A 15,173-nucleotide genomic window follows, 5' to 3' on the forward strand; every position below is an offset into this window, starting at 1 on the left:
AAAGATTAGTTGTCCAGGAAGTCCCCTTGGACAAAATAGAAGAAAAGCCAGCCATGCAAATTTTATTTTGTGCAGAGCTCCTTGGCAGAGAACAGGAGAGTCCCTGGTAACTGCCTCACTGCCTTTGGAAAAAGAAAGAATAAAGAGCAGGTTGTAGTGATGATAGAGAAAGTTCTCAGCACAAGGACAGAAGTATTTGATTCCTTAAGTTGTAAGATGTTTGCTTAGGGTGTGAAGAGTGGCTCTGCCTGCAGTAAGAACAAGATTCGTCAGGAATAGTTCACTTTCTCAGACTGTGTGTAGACTTTTTGTTTCAGACTGCCACCTGCTCTGCCTATGTTTCCTGGCTGGCCTGGGTTTAACAGGCTCATTACATTGTCTGAGTTCCCTGCAGAGGTTTGGTACAGGCAAAGTGCTGCCTTTGGTCACCTGTTCCTGTTCCAAAGGAAAGTAAACTCGAGCCAAGGAGAACCCTGGAAATGATGGTTACCCTGTCCTGCTCACAAAGCAAGAGAGGACAAAGGAATAGCTCTTCAGCAGCAGCAGCAAAAATCCACCAAAAGCCTAATATTGATTTTATGAATGCCCTTGATAGCTGGAGCTAATTTAATCCAAATTTTAACTTTCTGCAGTATTTTGGCATTTACCTACCTGAAAAATCCCTCCTTTATCCCAATGTCTTCTAGCTGCTGTTCCAAGCAGCGTGTAGGAGGAGTGGGCACTAACAAGTTGTCTTTTAGGATGACTTCTTCCAGTTTGCTTGCCTCTCTCCCCAGGGTCAAAGATGCTCTTTGGTGTGGGATGGATCCTTTTGGGGCTACAGCATGAAGGCCCCATGTGTGAACCTGGCACAGGGAAGTGCTGGCTGCATTCACTGTGCTGAGAAGCTGTGGTTCCAGTTCTCACCTGTAACAACCTGTTAATTCTGCTTTGCCTCTCCACCCTTCAATTAATCCAGTCTTACCAAGTTCAATACAGAGTAAAATCTGTGGGTCCTATTCAGTAGCATCAAGAAAAATTTTCAACTGCTGGATTACTTAATCAGTTTTAGAAGTTCAATTTCATACTGAAATAATGTTGAGGCAAACAGCAACATTTAAGAAAATATATTTGGAGAAGAGATTCAGCAGTGTGGTTGTTACTGAACTCTACAGTGTTCCTTCCTGTTTTGGCTTGGAGTTTACGATCCTGGCAATTCCCACTGGCTACTTACATGGCTTGGAAAGACCCAGGTCTCACAGGCTGTTTCACCATAGACCCTACCTTGTCCTCCCATGAAACGGGCCCTCTGCTCCTGCTCAGCTGAATGAACTGAAGTGGGATTCTGCAGGGATAGCAGGAGGCCCCTGCCACGGTTTGGGACTGTAAGACTGTGAAGCTCCTGTATTCCAGCATAGAAAGAGGGCAAGGAGATAAATGACTCCAGTGTTTGTTTGTTTGTTTTGCCTAAAGAAGGTTCTTTGTGAGCGTATTCCACATGAGGATTCTTCTCTCCATGTAAATAGATCCCTTGTGTCTGAATTTAAGTCTCTGTATATTGTTCCTTGTGCAATGGCTTAGAAATACTTAGGAGGCATTATCTGGGAGTTTTTATGGCTTCTCTCACATTTTTCCTCTGCCTCCTTGCTCCTACACACCCATGCACACACAGTGAGAGACGCAGGGTCAGATTCTGATCAAACTTATGCTCATTTTACACACACACAAAACTCTCTTTCTGCGCTTTTTTATTTTCTGAATTCCACCCACTTTTGGACCCACTAGGCAGCTCTTTGTAAACACTAGCCCAACAAGAGCTGTGCTACTGAGGACCTCAGTCTCCAGAAGGAGTGATAACTGGCCAGATTTGGAGCTGAGAGCCTTAAAACACAAGCACCAGCCCATCTGTGGCCAGTCTCCCTGCCTGGTGGTGTTGTTTGGTGAAGTTGTTACTAATACAGAATCACAGCAGTGCCATTTATTCTTGATGCTGTGGATTGCATTGCAGGAACAGCCCTAACAAATTGCTTGCATCTGTCACAAGCAGGTTTCCCATTTGGGTTGCTATTCATAAAAGGTTCTTCCTGCTCCATGCTCTGGTGGGACGGAGCAGGAAGAGAAAGGCCAGATGTTTCTCCTTGAGCATTTTCTGTTTGTGTCTCCCTTAAAAGTTAACCACTCCATGGTTCCTTTGGCTTAATGTTTTTATTTAATGTCAGTGTTGTGAAGTCTTGAAGATTAAAATATAAGAAAGCATTTTCTAGCTTTCCTAGCAGAGCACATTTCAGATGGATACGAGCTGCAAAAGAACTAGGCTTTACAACAGAGAAAAAGGACATGTTCTCCATTTAAGAAAAAGAACATTAATTAATCAAAACTACTATTATAAAATTATCAGTTTTTAATGGGCAGGTGACAAGAAGTCCCTTCATGGACTGTGTGAAGGTGATTGATGTGAGGCCATCTATCTGTGTGAGTTCTTTCTGTGGTATCTGGAGTTTTGGAAGTCAGAGACACAAATCATGCAGATGCTAAAAGTCTGGCAGTGGCACTCTATCTTCAGAGCCAATCAATTATCCAGCCCCTCCAAAGCAATCAGGGATGTGCTCTGCAATTAGACTCTCAGTATACCTGTCAGTAATGAGCACTGGCTCAGGTCTTGAAGCATCGTGAGTGTAAAATAATTGGTAAGCTCCTCATTATGAGTAATTTGATGCTGTGAGCAGCAATATGAAGGATTGTAGCCCCTAATGAAATCCACTCTGTGCAGTCTGGTGTCTTCTAGATCTACATTTGTTTACACTTTGGCAAGGACACAGATTTCTTTCTTCTAGAAGTTCAAGGGCCAAATTAGCAAGACATCTAAATATTTGTGAAATAAATGAGATGTAGTATTGCATGTAGAAATCCTTCAGATGCATTTTGTGGTAATGCTGGGTGATAATATCTATTATGTCCAGAAGAGCCCTCCAGAGGGTAATTCTCTTCATACTCCTGCACAGTGAATCAGGCACAGCAGCCACCTGAGCACCCAGCAAAACAGCTTCAGTCATGCACTGGGCACATTCTCTATGAGCTTTTCAAGGCAAACCCTTCATTCTTGGTACTCTCCAACCCACATTCAGCAAACAGAAACCTCTAAGTCTCTTGTTTTTTGGGAGTTAATGACTTTCGGTATGACTGCTAATCAGCAGGTCACGGCATTGCTAATAGAGTTTCCACTGGTTTCTTTGCCGCGACTTTGGCTTTCACGTGTGAAGGTTTCTGTCTCAAGTCAGCAGTGGTGAGCCCTGAGTGGTTTGAATTCCTGTGGTGAGTGGCCTGGTATAAATGGCTGTGAGCACTGTGGGATGATACCCATTATGTGCATAAACTGGGCTGCAAGCATGTTTTGAGGTTGAATGGTTTGTTTAGTGAAGAACAAAAAAGGAGAGAAGTTTGGAGAGCCCTGAAGATTCTCCTTTGCCTAACTATGGTGATGCAGCACCTGCTTTGGTGTCTGAGATTCCCGCTTCCAAGGTGTTTTACCCTGGATCAAAGCCAGAGGCTGTTGCAGGAGCCCTTTGAAGCTTGTTCTCTTACAGGAAATGAAACAGAAAGGAGCAGCCAGCGCCTCGGCAAGGCTGAGCATGAGGTGCTGGCTTTCCACCAGCAATACTGGTTCTTCTTCTTAGTATGACAACAATCTGCTCAGCCTACCAGGGCTGGAGCCTTGTCTTTTCTCAGGTGATTCCTGGGGGCAGGATTTTAAGCCAACCTGCACCCCACTGCTCAAGGGGGTATCAAGGCTGTGTAACTTGTGTGGAAATAAATTGTGACAGGTCCTGTCATGGCAGCACTTCAGCTGTATAAATTTGGCTGGGGAATGGGTGGGGGAGTGGATGGAGGTGGGGGGTTTCCATACAAAGTTTCATTTAAATACTGACATTTGCCAGTTATTACTGTACAGTGGCACCTAAGCAAACTCGAATATTTTGCCTTTCCACACTTGAAAAAATGACTACTGTAGTTCAGACCTCAGGGTAGTAAGTGTTGGCTGCTTCTTACTTTTCATAGGTAGTTCCTTATCTGCTTAAAGGCAATGCCTTGAACCTCAATTAGTTACTGCTTACACAGTGCTTTGAAATTATAAGACACTCTCTACCTTTTAAGTATTATAATGTTTCTATAACATATTGTAACAAGTACATGCTTCTGTGCACAGCTGCACACTCAGTGATAGGCCAGAAATGCTTCCTAAGGGAAATAATCTGGGAGTTTCTGTCCCCATGGCACAAGGAAATCAAGAAAAATCTTCATCAGTTTTAAATTTATAGCAGGTGTACATTCAGAGAATGGATAGCCCAGCTAAGAAAAACAAAGCACAAATAGCTGCCAAAACCTCTGCACAATCTGATCACAGTGAAGAGCAGGGCTGGAGGCAGATGGGGCAGGTACAGCATCATTGATTTCCAATTATTTCCTCCAGTGTCCAGCACAGGAGCTCCTGGTTGCTAAGAGTGTGCTGTGCACCTTATAGATGTTCTTTTATTTTGATGCATTGCAGACAAGGATGAATCTGACTTCCTCATTTTTCTCTCCTGCTGCCAGTGGTGAATTAAATGCCTTGCTAAATTAATAAGTCATAACGTTTTTGGGCTGGGGCCAGGGAGCTGTTGCCATGTGCTTTGCACGTGAGCAAGGCAGATATGTTATCCTGGGGATAGAGTGACAGCTCCCAAGGCTGTGGTGAAATGAAATCTGGATTGGACACAGGGCAGCCAGTCAGGCCATCTGCAGGAAGGAGCACCCAAAAAGGTAACTGGCTCAACTTGGGTAATCCCCAGCAGCCTCAAAAACTCAAAGTATGTGGGAGCTTACATTTGGTGAATTTGGGAGTTGTGACTGTGGCACTGAAGTTATACAGTGATGGAAGGTGGTTAGGAATATGGATATTTATTTTCTGTGTTTTGTCCACTTCGGTCTTGGGTCTTTCCCTGGCTCACCAGGTCAGTGTGGGGTGTGGATTCGGCAGAGCTGTCACAGGACAGCTCCCTGCCATGGTCCTTGCATGTGGCTTTTCAGACCTCATTGCTCAAAGGGTGCCCTGGCCCTGCAGCCCTTTGGGGGTCTCTGAAGTCAGCAGAAAAATGACCCTGTGAGAGCAGTCTGAGGGCACAGCAGCAGCTCAGACACGTTGGGAGGATGGGATGAGGCATGGGTGGGACTGCAGGGCTGGGATAGAGGTCTGGTTAATGACACCCCTGCCAAGCTCTTGGCTTGCTTCAGCTGTAATCCCACACTCACTCATGCCACTGGCTCCTGTCCAGGGTTCACCCTGTCTAGGGTTATCCATGTCTCACACCTCAGCTCCCACCACCATCCCAGAGACAACGAGGATGGATGGGTGAATTATGGACCAGCTGGCCCTGGAGCATGGCCACACAGAGCTGCAGAGAGGCTATGTACAGCTACAGAGGGTCTGCACAGCAGCAGACCGTCTGTTAGGAGTTCAAAACAGCTTTAAAAGAACAAATACATCTCAGAACTAAATGCTTGGTGCCACCTGCAGAAAAAAAAGGAGAACTACTCGTGCCTGTTTGCTGCTTATCTGACAAACAGTTCTGGAGAGAAGTGGTACAAGCACAAAGCTGTCCTCTACATCCAGATTTTATCCTGCTTTCGTGGGACTGTTTTCCTTACAAGGCTCTGATGCAGCACAGCCCTTCTGAAATCATCCACTTGAACACACTGCAGAGTCAAAACACTAGAAACAAAATAAGATGATAACAAGCCTGTGTGGAGTGACTGAATGTAGGATACAGCACAGGTAATGTCTGATCTATAATTTTACTCCAGTGGGCTGTGGCAGAACAGATTAAGTCAGGAATTATGGATGTTCCATGTCAGGAGGAGGGTGCATAGACTGCAGACTTCGTTAAAGCTGGTGGTTTACTTACCACTGGCATCTTGGAAATTGAATAAAAACACCTCTTTCTGTAATGAGGGGTGAGGTTGGATGTTTCTCTTTGGTTTCCCAGCCAAAACAATGGGCTGCATGTCAAAGGTTGTACTTGCAAAGGTAGGTGTAGAGGATTTGGGTGGTTTGTGTGTCAGTGAGAAAAGAAGTCACCTAATGCACTCCTGAAATAACAGGGAAAGAGACTGGGGTGTCATGACCCTGGTTTGGAAATGGTGAACAGGACTGCTTGGTGCTCTTCTATGTTCAAGGAAACAAGGTTCAGTATCATTAAAAATCTAACTTTTTTTCAGCCTCTCCTCCCAGTGGGAGCAATGTAGTGAGGCCCTGGTTAATACCTGCTATAAATCAGCTGAACATACACTTTTCTGACTCAAGCAGGGTCCCCACCCCTTCAATTATCACTCCTTGTCTTGTACAAACATTAAAGCAAAACTCAATTAGAAGTGAGTTAAAAGGCTATAATTAAAAGCTTGCTTCAGCTCCCAAATGCAGAGTAAATGGGACATTCTGAGGGCCTGCAAAAGTACATCCTTCAGCAGAGATCAGATTCAGGTTCAGATTTAAGCATCTTCTGCTCCCCAGGAGTTCCAGACACACTTTTGGCCACTGCTTGTTTCTGCCCAGAGCAGTGACAGGCTGGATGGGGTGCTTCTAGCAAAGAGGCTTCCTTGGCCAGTTCTGAGGATAGGTTAGACCTGGGTCCTTCACAGTCTCATATTTAAACCTTATTCTCCATAGTCTGAGCAAGGTCCTTGCCCTGAAATGGGACAGGGACTTGTTTTCCTTAAAGCAATGCTACTGTAGCTACCTAAAACTAGTTTGGGTCTTTTGTTTGCTTTGTTTGGTAGGGTGGGGTGTTTTTTTTTTTTTTTTTTTTTTTTTTTTTTTTTTTTTTTTCCCTGAAATGATCTTGGTTGGTGCAGCACTGCTTGTTCCACTGACTTGGGCTTTTACATCCTGGAAATTTGGTATCTCTCTACAGCAAAAAACAAACTCACATTATGACAGTTCTAGGTGATAGTTTATGTCAACTAGTGTAGAAGAGTGCATTGAAAACCAGTATATACAATATTTATATGTATGTGTATAGATTTTGAATTATGTGTATGGATTTTGGGCTATCAGGAAAATTTTTTTCACTGTGAGGATTGTCAGACACCAGAATGGGCTGCCCAGGACAGTGGTGGAGTCACCATCCCTGGAGTTCTGAAAAAAATGTGGCACTCAGAGACATGGATTAGTGATTAATTGGGCAGTGCAGGGTTAACAGCTGGACTCATCTTAGAGATCTTTTCCAACCTTAAAAATTGCAACCTCTATGATTCTCTGACACCCTCCCGACATTTGGTGAAAAGGAAAGGGTGGCAAAAAGCTTTCATCCCTTAAGTCTATTTCTCCTATTTTGACAAGATTGTTTATGTCAATATTATTTCAATAATATTTCAGAATGGAAACCTGAATTATATTGAAGCAGATTTTATCTTCATTAAAGTGGGTGGTTTTTTTCAGACCACTAAAATGCAACCTTTCTCTTGCCTCAAAACTTAATAATTATACAACTGAAAATGGAAATTATTCTGAGAAGGGACATAAAGAGATCTTTGGGGTGGTAGTATCGATTTTACAAATACACGGTGAAATCCTGTTGCTATTTTTAACAGCTTGCTTCAGCTAAAAAAGGAAAAATATCAGAAGATCTAGAAAATGTGAAGAGGAAGTTCTGCAGAGTGAACCCAGAGGATTGCTTAGAGAGGAAATGACTCAGGCAGTTGCTAAGTAAAGGCAGCTGCCTATTTACAGAAGAATTCAAAGAGTTAAAGGAGAAACTCCCAAACAAGATATCCTCAGCAGAGTGTGAATGGCACAAGGATGCACTTAGAATAAATGTGTCTGAACAAAACCACAGAATCGCCTGAGGTTTGCCCTGGGTGGCAGGGATAACCAGCCACAGCTGTGGGCAGGAATCAGGAGCCACAGGGCAAACCCCTCAGGCTGTCAGCCTCACCAGACTGTGGCGATGTGGGCTCTTTTTGTGCCATGGTGTGGGTGAAGGAATCCCTCTGGCAGCCAGGATGTGAATTCAGCCCAGGACCAACCCCAGGGCTCCTTTTCCCAGGTGATGGTGAGGGTGGTGATTTATTAAAAAACTATGGATATTAATCTAATACCAGTATCCAACTCTGACGGACAAAGACTCTCTAACAGTTTAAAGTTAGGAAGTGTATGTTTATTACAACGCCGGGCAGCGTGCGGGATCGCTCCCAAATACACACACACAATCCACGGATGATCACAGGGTCTTTTATGTACAGGAGTATTGAATACCCAAAACACAAATGCATGTTCATAACTCTGGTACATCCCATTCCCCACTTCGTATGGCAATTAGCCCAAAAAGCCATTAAGCATGCTTAGTTTGTTCTTTGAAATGGGTCAGTGGTCTTTTTTATAGTGTGGGGTCCCAAAATGATGAAGTAAGATGTGTCTTCCTCTCTTTGACTTTTTAACCTTTAGTGTTCGTGACAGCTGAATCCTGTTTTTCCCAGGACTGTTTGATTTATGATTGTATTGTATTCATGGGGTCTATTGATTATTCAGGATGCAAAAGCCTAGTTTGACAGCTTCCATGATTTATCAGTTCCTTCAGTCTGGCTTCTGCTACCAAAAGGGAAGTTTAGTTACCTTACCTCAGCAATATTTATTTTAACTAAAGTCTTTACTTCTTCTAAATCAATGCTTCAGTGGGCTGAGACACACTTGAAGAACATCCAACTGCCCTGGCTTTCATCCTTCATCCTTCAACAGGGTCCCTTTTTCTCCCTTTGAAGGCCACTTGCAAACCCAGTCTGGAGGACCTCCTGGTGGGAAGGCATGGCTCCTTTTTCCAGCTTGTGAAATGGGGTTCACTGGGATCTGCTGGCAGAGTTTCTGTGTGTGCTGCACCTTCTCTGCTTGAGAGGTGCACCAGCATCCCCAGTGTTATATGGATATATTGCATTTAATAATTCGTGCTGAAATAAAATATAAATAAAAATAATGAACAAGCACTAGTCCCCGGAAAACTAGGCTTGCATTCCAGGATGGGTGTCTCCAGCAAGAGAATAATGGAAATAAACTCTTGAAAAGGTGTTCCTGGCCCTGGAGATGGGCCATTGACAATGATTAATCAAGGATGAGCTGAACCAGATAAGACTCAACAACTTGACCCATCCAATGCCGCCTTCCCGGGAAAAATAATCAACTCACCGGGCTCTGCCCAGAAACTAATTCAGAAGGGGGACTGCCTCAAAAGAAAATCTCAAGAATACATCATACCAAAATAGTGAACAAAAGATGTAGCCTTGGGGAAAATAAATTGTATAAAAATTAGACTCTTGGTGATGGGATTCATGAACAGGGAAGGATAGATGCCTCTCCCTATGTTCATTTGGTCCCGCTTCCAGGGTTGGGGCTGTCTTTTTATCGTGGCTTTCCAAATTCATTGTTACGCGAAAATAAACTTTGTTTTATTTTATTTTATTTTATTTTATTTTATTTTATTTTATTTTATTTTATTTTTTCAGATCTGGCTGTTTCATTTATAGCACCCAGCATCTTCAAGGCAGGCCACAAGGCAGCCTTTCAATCTTCCAGGATCTACTTCTGCATGACTGTTTTTTCTCCTTTTCTTCTTACCAGATACTGTTGTTAACTAGCTGGAACAGAGAGAAAACAAGAGCCCTTTCGCCCATTCAAATCTTGTATCTGTAATTAATGAGCAAAATAACTTTGCTCTTAGCAAGACATCAAGTAAAAAGACTCCCCACACGGCTTGTTAATAAAATAAATCCTTGTAAGAAATCATAGCCTGTCAGACGTTACAGACAACATATCAGCAGCTGTTTGGGGGAAACAAAGGCTGGTGTGACAGTTCAGTGTCCTGCTGATGGTGACAGTCCCTGTAGTTTGAGTCCTTGACTGCACAACCAGGTCTTGTGGGAGGGAGCAATTTATATCCACTTATGGGAGCTATGAGTCTCACCCTATTGTGATAAATGTGGCATTGGGGTAAAAATTCGTGATAAAAGAATATAGAAATATATGTTAGATTGATGTTAATATAAAAAATGTGAAAAGGTACAGTCTGTAGAAAATTCCCTCCCAGCCAGGCTGCTGCCATCCCCCAGTCCTGGGACAAAGAGCAGGACAGGAGCCATCAGGAGGAACAAAGACACTGGCCAACCCAGATAAGAATCGGCATCATACCCAGACAGAGAAATTCCTCCCCCGAATGAAAGAGAATTCTCTGCCGAGGAATACACATTGAAATCACCATGGACTGGTGAGCCTGATCCACATGTGAAAGGAGCCTTCCCGGAATACAATTTGCAAAGTTCGACAAATCCGGGAAACCCATCCGAAAATTATTTGGACTATTTGCCAGACTATTCCAGGCACCTGTTTTGCCTCGGGACACGAAAACCCCTATAAAACCCTGAGCTGCGATCTGCTCCATGTGGATTTGGGAAAACTGTACCTTAGAGTATGGACCCCTTGTCCACCCAGCGCTGCACTGCAAATCCTATTTATGGTTTTCTCTCTTTGTCAGTGATTGGGATTGTTTTGTTAATAAATTGTTTCTTTATTAATCCGATTTTTGCCATTGCATTTATAACACTATCGTGTGTAACTGCAAAGCTTTTACACAGTTGTTCATATCTAGTGACAATGTTGTTATGTCTTTAAGAAGTTCCCCAGCCACAGGGAATGAGAAAAGCAGTGATAATGTGAACTCAAGCTGTGGAAATAGTAAAAAAAAAAAAAAAATCTCAGCTATGGCACTTCTCTATTTGAGTTTCTGTGTGTTGGGTGTTAGGTTTTTTCAGGGAATTTCTTCGCATTTGTTGTCAGGGAGATGGAAAATAGCGATCAGGAGACAAAAGAAGAAGCCGAGTGCCTTCACACACCCTTGAAATTGTTCTGGGGGAGAGAGGAGACCTGGGTTCTTTTGTCAGTTTCTTAACTGGGGGTGGTCACTCTTTGCCCGGCTTCGGAGAGGAGACAGCTGTGGGTTTTGGGTGTTGTATTTCTGCTGTTCTCCCACACTGCTCCCGGGCCCCGGTGGCCAGCGCTGGCTCTGGCTTGGTACCGGGGGTTTCCCTCCCGGCAGCAGCCTTGAGCAGAAAAAGTGTAAAAAAGGGTAAAAAAAAGGTAAAAAAGGGTAAAAAGTGTACAAAGTGTACAAAGTGTCTGTTATAAATGAAATCGCCAGATTAATAATCAAAATCAGATTTTATTTCGCTACAAACAGCGACTGGGGAAAGCCACAATAAAAAGGACAACACCGATCCCAGGGTCGGCGCTGGGTGAACCTCCGTTTGGCCTCTCTCGCACCGAACCTTCCCCGTTCACAAATCCGGCCACTGAGGGGTTGGATATTTATATAGTTTATTTCCCCTAAGGCCAGGTTCTTTGTCCGCTTTTGCTCAGTTTGCATATTCATGTGTCTTTTGAATTTTTTGAAACTGTTTTCTGGGCAGGGAGGAGAGCTTGATTATTTACAAGAAGTCGTCGTTGGGATGCACACTCATGATTACTCCAATTGTCTTATCACAGATGCATATCAAGTATCAATCACTCGTGCAGTCCCACCCAGCCCTGGTAACGATCCACCTCCGGCTGCAGCATCTCTTTTCTGTTGTAAATTCATATTTTTCCTTGGTGCCGCCTGTGCCTCACAGTGCCAAATCGGCCTTCCCTGGCAGTCGCTTGTAAGCTTCCAATTTTAGATTCTTTAATTTCTGAGCACGAATTACTTTATGTTATAAATGAAACAGCCAGATTTGAAAAAATAAAATAAAAACCCACAAAGTTTATTTTCGCGTGACAATAAATTTGGAAAGCCACAATAAAAGGACAGCCCCGAGCCTGGGATCGGGACCGAGTGAATGTAGGGACAGGTCTCTGTCCTTCCCTGTTCACAAATCCCACCACCATGAGTCCAGTTTTTATACAGCTTATTTCCCCCAAGGCTAGATATTTGTTCACTATTTTGGGATGATGTATCCTTGAGTTTTCCTTTTGAGGCAGTCCCCCTCCTGAATAGGTTTCTGGGCAGAGCCCGGCGAGTTGATTATTTTTCCTGGGAAGGCTGCTTTGAGTGGATCGAGTTGTTGAGTCTTATCTGGTTCAGCTCATCCTTGATTAATCATTGTCAATGGCCCATCTCTAGGGCCAGGAACACCTTTTCAAGAGTTTATTTCCATTATTCTTTTGCTGGAGACACCCATCCTGGAATGCAAGCCTAGTTTTTGCAGAACTGAGGCTTCTCCATTAATTTATTTATATTTTATTTCAGCATGAATTATTAAATGCAATACATTCTCTGTGTGATGAATGTGACATTAGGGTAAAAAATTATGATGAAAAATATAGAAATATATGTTAGATTGGCGTTAATATAAAAACGTGAAAAGGTATAGTCTGTTTTAAAAAAAATTTCTCTCAAGCCAAGCGGCTGCCCATACAGCAACCGCTTCCCAGGCTGAGACAAAGAACAGGACAGGAGCCATCAGGATGGACAAAGACACTGGCTGACCAAGATAAGATTTGGCATCATACCCAGATGGAGAAATTCCTCCCTGAATGAAGAGGAATTCTCTGCCGGAGACTACACATTGGAATAATCATGGACCAGCGGGCCGGATCCGCATGTGAAAGGAACTTTCCCGGAATACAATTTGCAAAGTTCTACAAATCCGGGAAACCCATCCAAAGATTATTTGGACTATTTGCTGGACTATTCCCCACACCTGTTTTGCCTTGGGACATGAAAACTCCTATAAAACCCCGAGCTGTGATCCACTCCGTGTGGATTTGGGAAAATCTGTACCTTAGGGTGCGGACCCCTTGTCCACCCAGCGCTGCGCTGCCCGTCCTATTTGTGGTTTTCTCTCTTTGTCGGTGATTGGGATTGTTTTATTAATAAATTGTTTCTTTATTAATCCAATTTTTGCCGTTGCATTTATAACATCTATAACACTTTATATATAAATGATTTATGGCAGTGTCCAAAGCACTGCCGGGTCGCGGCAGTTTTTGGGTTGGATTTCTGGGCTGCAGCGCCGCCTTTGACCGGCAGGGGCAGCAGCGAGGCGCCCCGCGGGTGCAGTGCCGCTCTTGACCTGCGGGCGGCAGCAGCGAGCGGCGCGGGGGGCTGCAGTACCGCGGGCCGTCACCAGGTGGCAGCAGCGATCCAAGCGCGCAGCCCTGCGGTGACACAAAACAGGCGGAGCTGCTCCTGTTGCCTTCACAGAGATCGTATTTTATCCCGTTTTCAAGCCCTTTATTATCTAATTTATATATTTTGTATATATATAAATTATATTTTTTATATTTTCAATTTTATATATATTTATATTTATGTGTGTCTGCATTTGTATGGCCAAAACATAAAAAAAAATGTGACCCAGAGACATAAATAAAAACTGTCTAAGAACCGTGAGTACAGGACCACAGATGCCATCAGGATGCCTGGTCAGCTCCTGGAGTAATGGGCTGCTGGACAGAGAGGGAGCCCACCAAGAGTGAGCAGCAGGACGTGTGATGAGGGGAGGAGGAAAGGGGAAAGGGGAAAGGGGAAAGGGGAAAGGGGAAAGGGGAAAGGGGAAAGGGGAAAGGGGAAAGAGGAAAGAGGAAAGAGGAAAGAGGAAAGAGGAAAGGGAAGAGGTAACCAGCTTGGTGGTGGGGTTGTACAGGGAAAGCACAAGGCTGGGAATGGGAGAGAGAAAAACAGAAAACAGAGACAAGAAAAAGGAGAGAGAAACAGCGAGGGGGGGACAGGACAGAGATAAAGAACTTTAGAATAATTTATGTTGTGTCGCCCCTGACTTTCTTGCTTTTGAGTGTTTGAACCTTTGCAGCAGCTTTCTCACGCTGCTTCACATAAACAATATTGTGTTCTCAGAACTTATCTGTATGTTTTGCATAGTTGTTCTCTGAGAGAGAACTTGGCTGATGGTCACAATGACCAACGGAGTCAGGAGGTTGTAACCTCCTTGGGCCAATCTGGGCCCTCTGTACAAAATGTATATAATCCTGTTGGAGTCAAATAATAAAGAGCTTTCCATGTTTGGCCCTGCTGCTGCCTGCTGTCCTCTGTGAGGGTCCACACCCACATCACAACTTGTTGCCCCTCTAAGGGCAGGGGTAACAATGTTGGAAAAGAACTTTGAGACCATCAAAGTCCCACCATTAACCCAGCACTGCTAAATCCACCACTAAACCACTTCACTTAAATAGACCGAAGTGGGGAATTTAAGAGTAAGGCTCGTGAGAGTAAAACCTGACAAGCACAATACAAATTTTGAAGTAGTGATTTTAAGGGAGGGAAAAGACTTGGTGCTTTGTTTTGATTTTTTTTTTCCTTGAAATATATTAGATGATTTTTAATGCTACACTTTAATATTAGATTTAGGAAGATCCAGGGGTTTGAAGCTGATTTTACTGCAGAATCTGCTAAGCTCAGGAAAATGTGGTGGAAGCTGATGTTAGTTACAGGGAATATTTCAGCATTAGTTCTTAGGAAGGTATGAATGCATATTAGCTTTGTGACTACTTTACAAGTCATGTTACAGCTGAGATTAGGATTAAGGAACTGAAAAAAGCAGCAGGATGGACAGAAATTAGGGCAGGTTGTTTCAAAGCCTGAACAATTCATATTGCTAAACAAAATCAGCAGATATCAAAATTATTTATTTTGTCTTGGATTAGCTATGGTCCAAGGAAAATTGGAGTACTTGTTTGATTTTGTGGTTTTTGTGTGTTTGAAGACAGTCTCTCCATAAGGAAAAAAAAAAAAAAAAAAAAAGCCTCTTATATTTAACAAGTCTCAGGTTCCAAGCTCTGTGAGGTCTGGGATGGACATTCTCAATCCAGCTATGCCAGTGGATTATGCTGTTTCTCAGCACAATTTTCATTACATGTAGTAGATTACATCCTTTGCTAGCGGTGTACAGCATATGTGGGCTTTCCTGACAGACTTGGGTTAGGGAGTGCTCCCATGAGTCCTCAGTCACCAGGTCTAATGAGAGAAGAAACTTGTAGCAAGCACTGGTAGATAATCTCCTAATGGCAAAACACGGCTCCTGGAAAAAAAAAAAAAAAAAAAAAAAAAAAAAAAAAAAAAAAAGACCCAACCAACCAAAAAACAGCTATCCTGTACCTTAAATTGGAGAAAGAATTGTGTTTCTTG

Source organism: Zosterops lateralis (genome assembly GCF_965231275.1).
Source record: "Zosterops lateralis genome assembly, chromosome: Z".
NCBI classification, from domain to species: Eukaryota; Metazoa; Chordata; class Aves; order Passeriformes; family Zosteropidae; genus Zosterops; species Zosterops lateralis.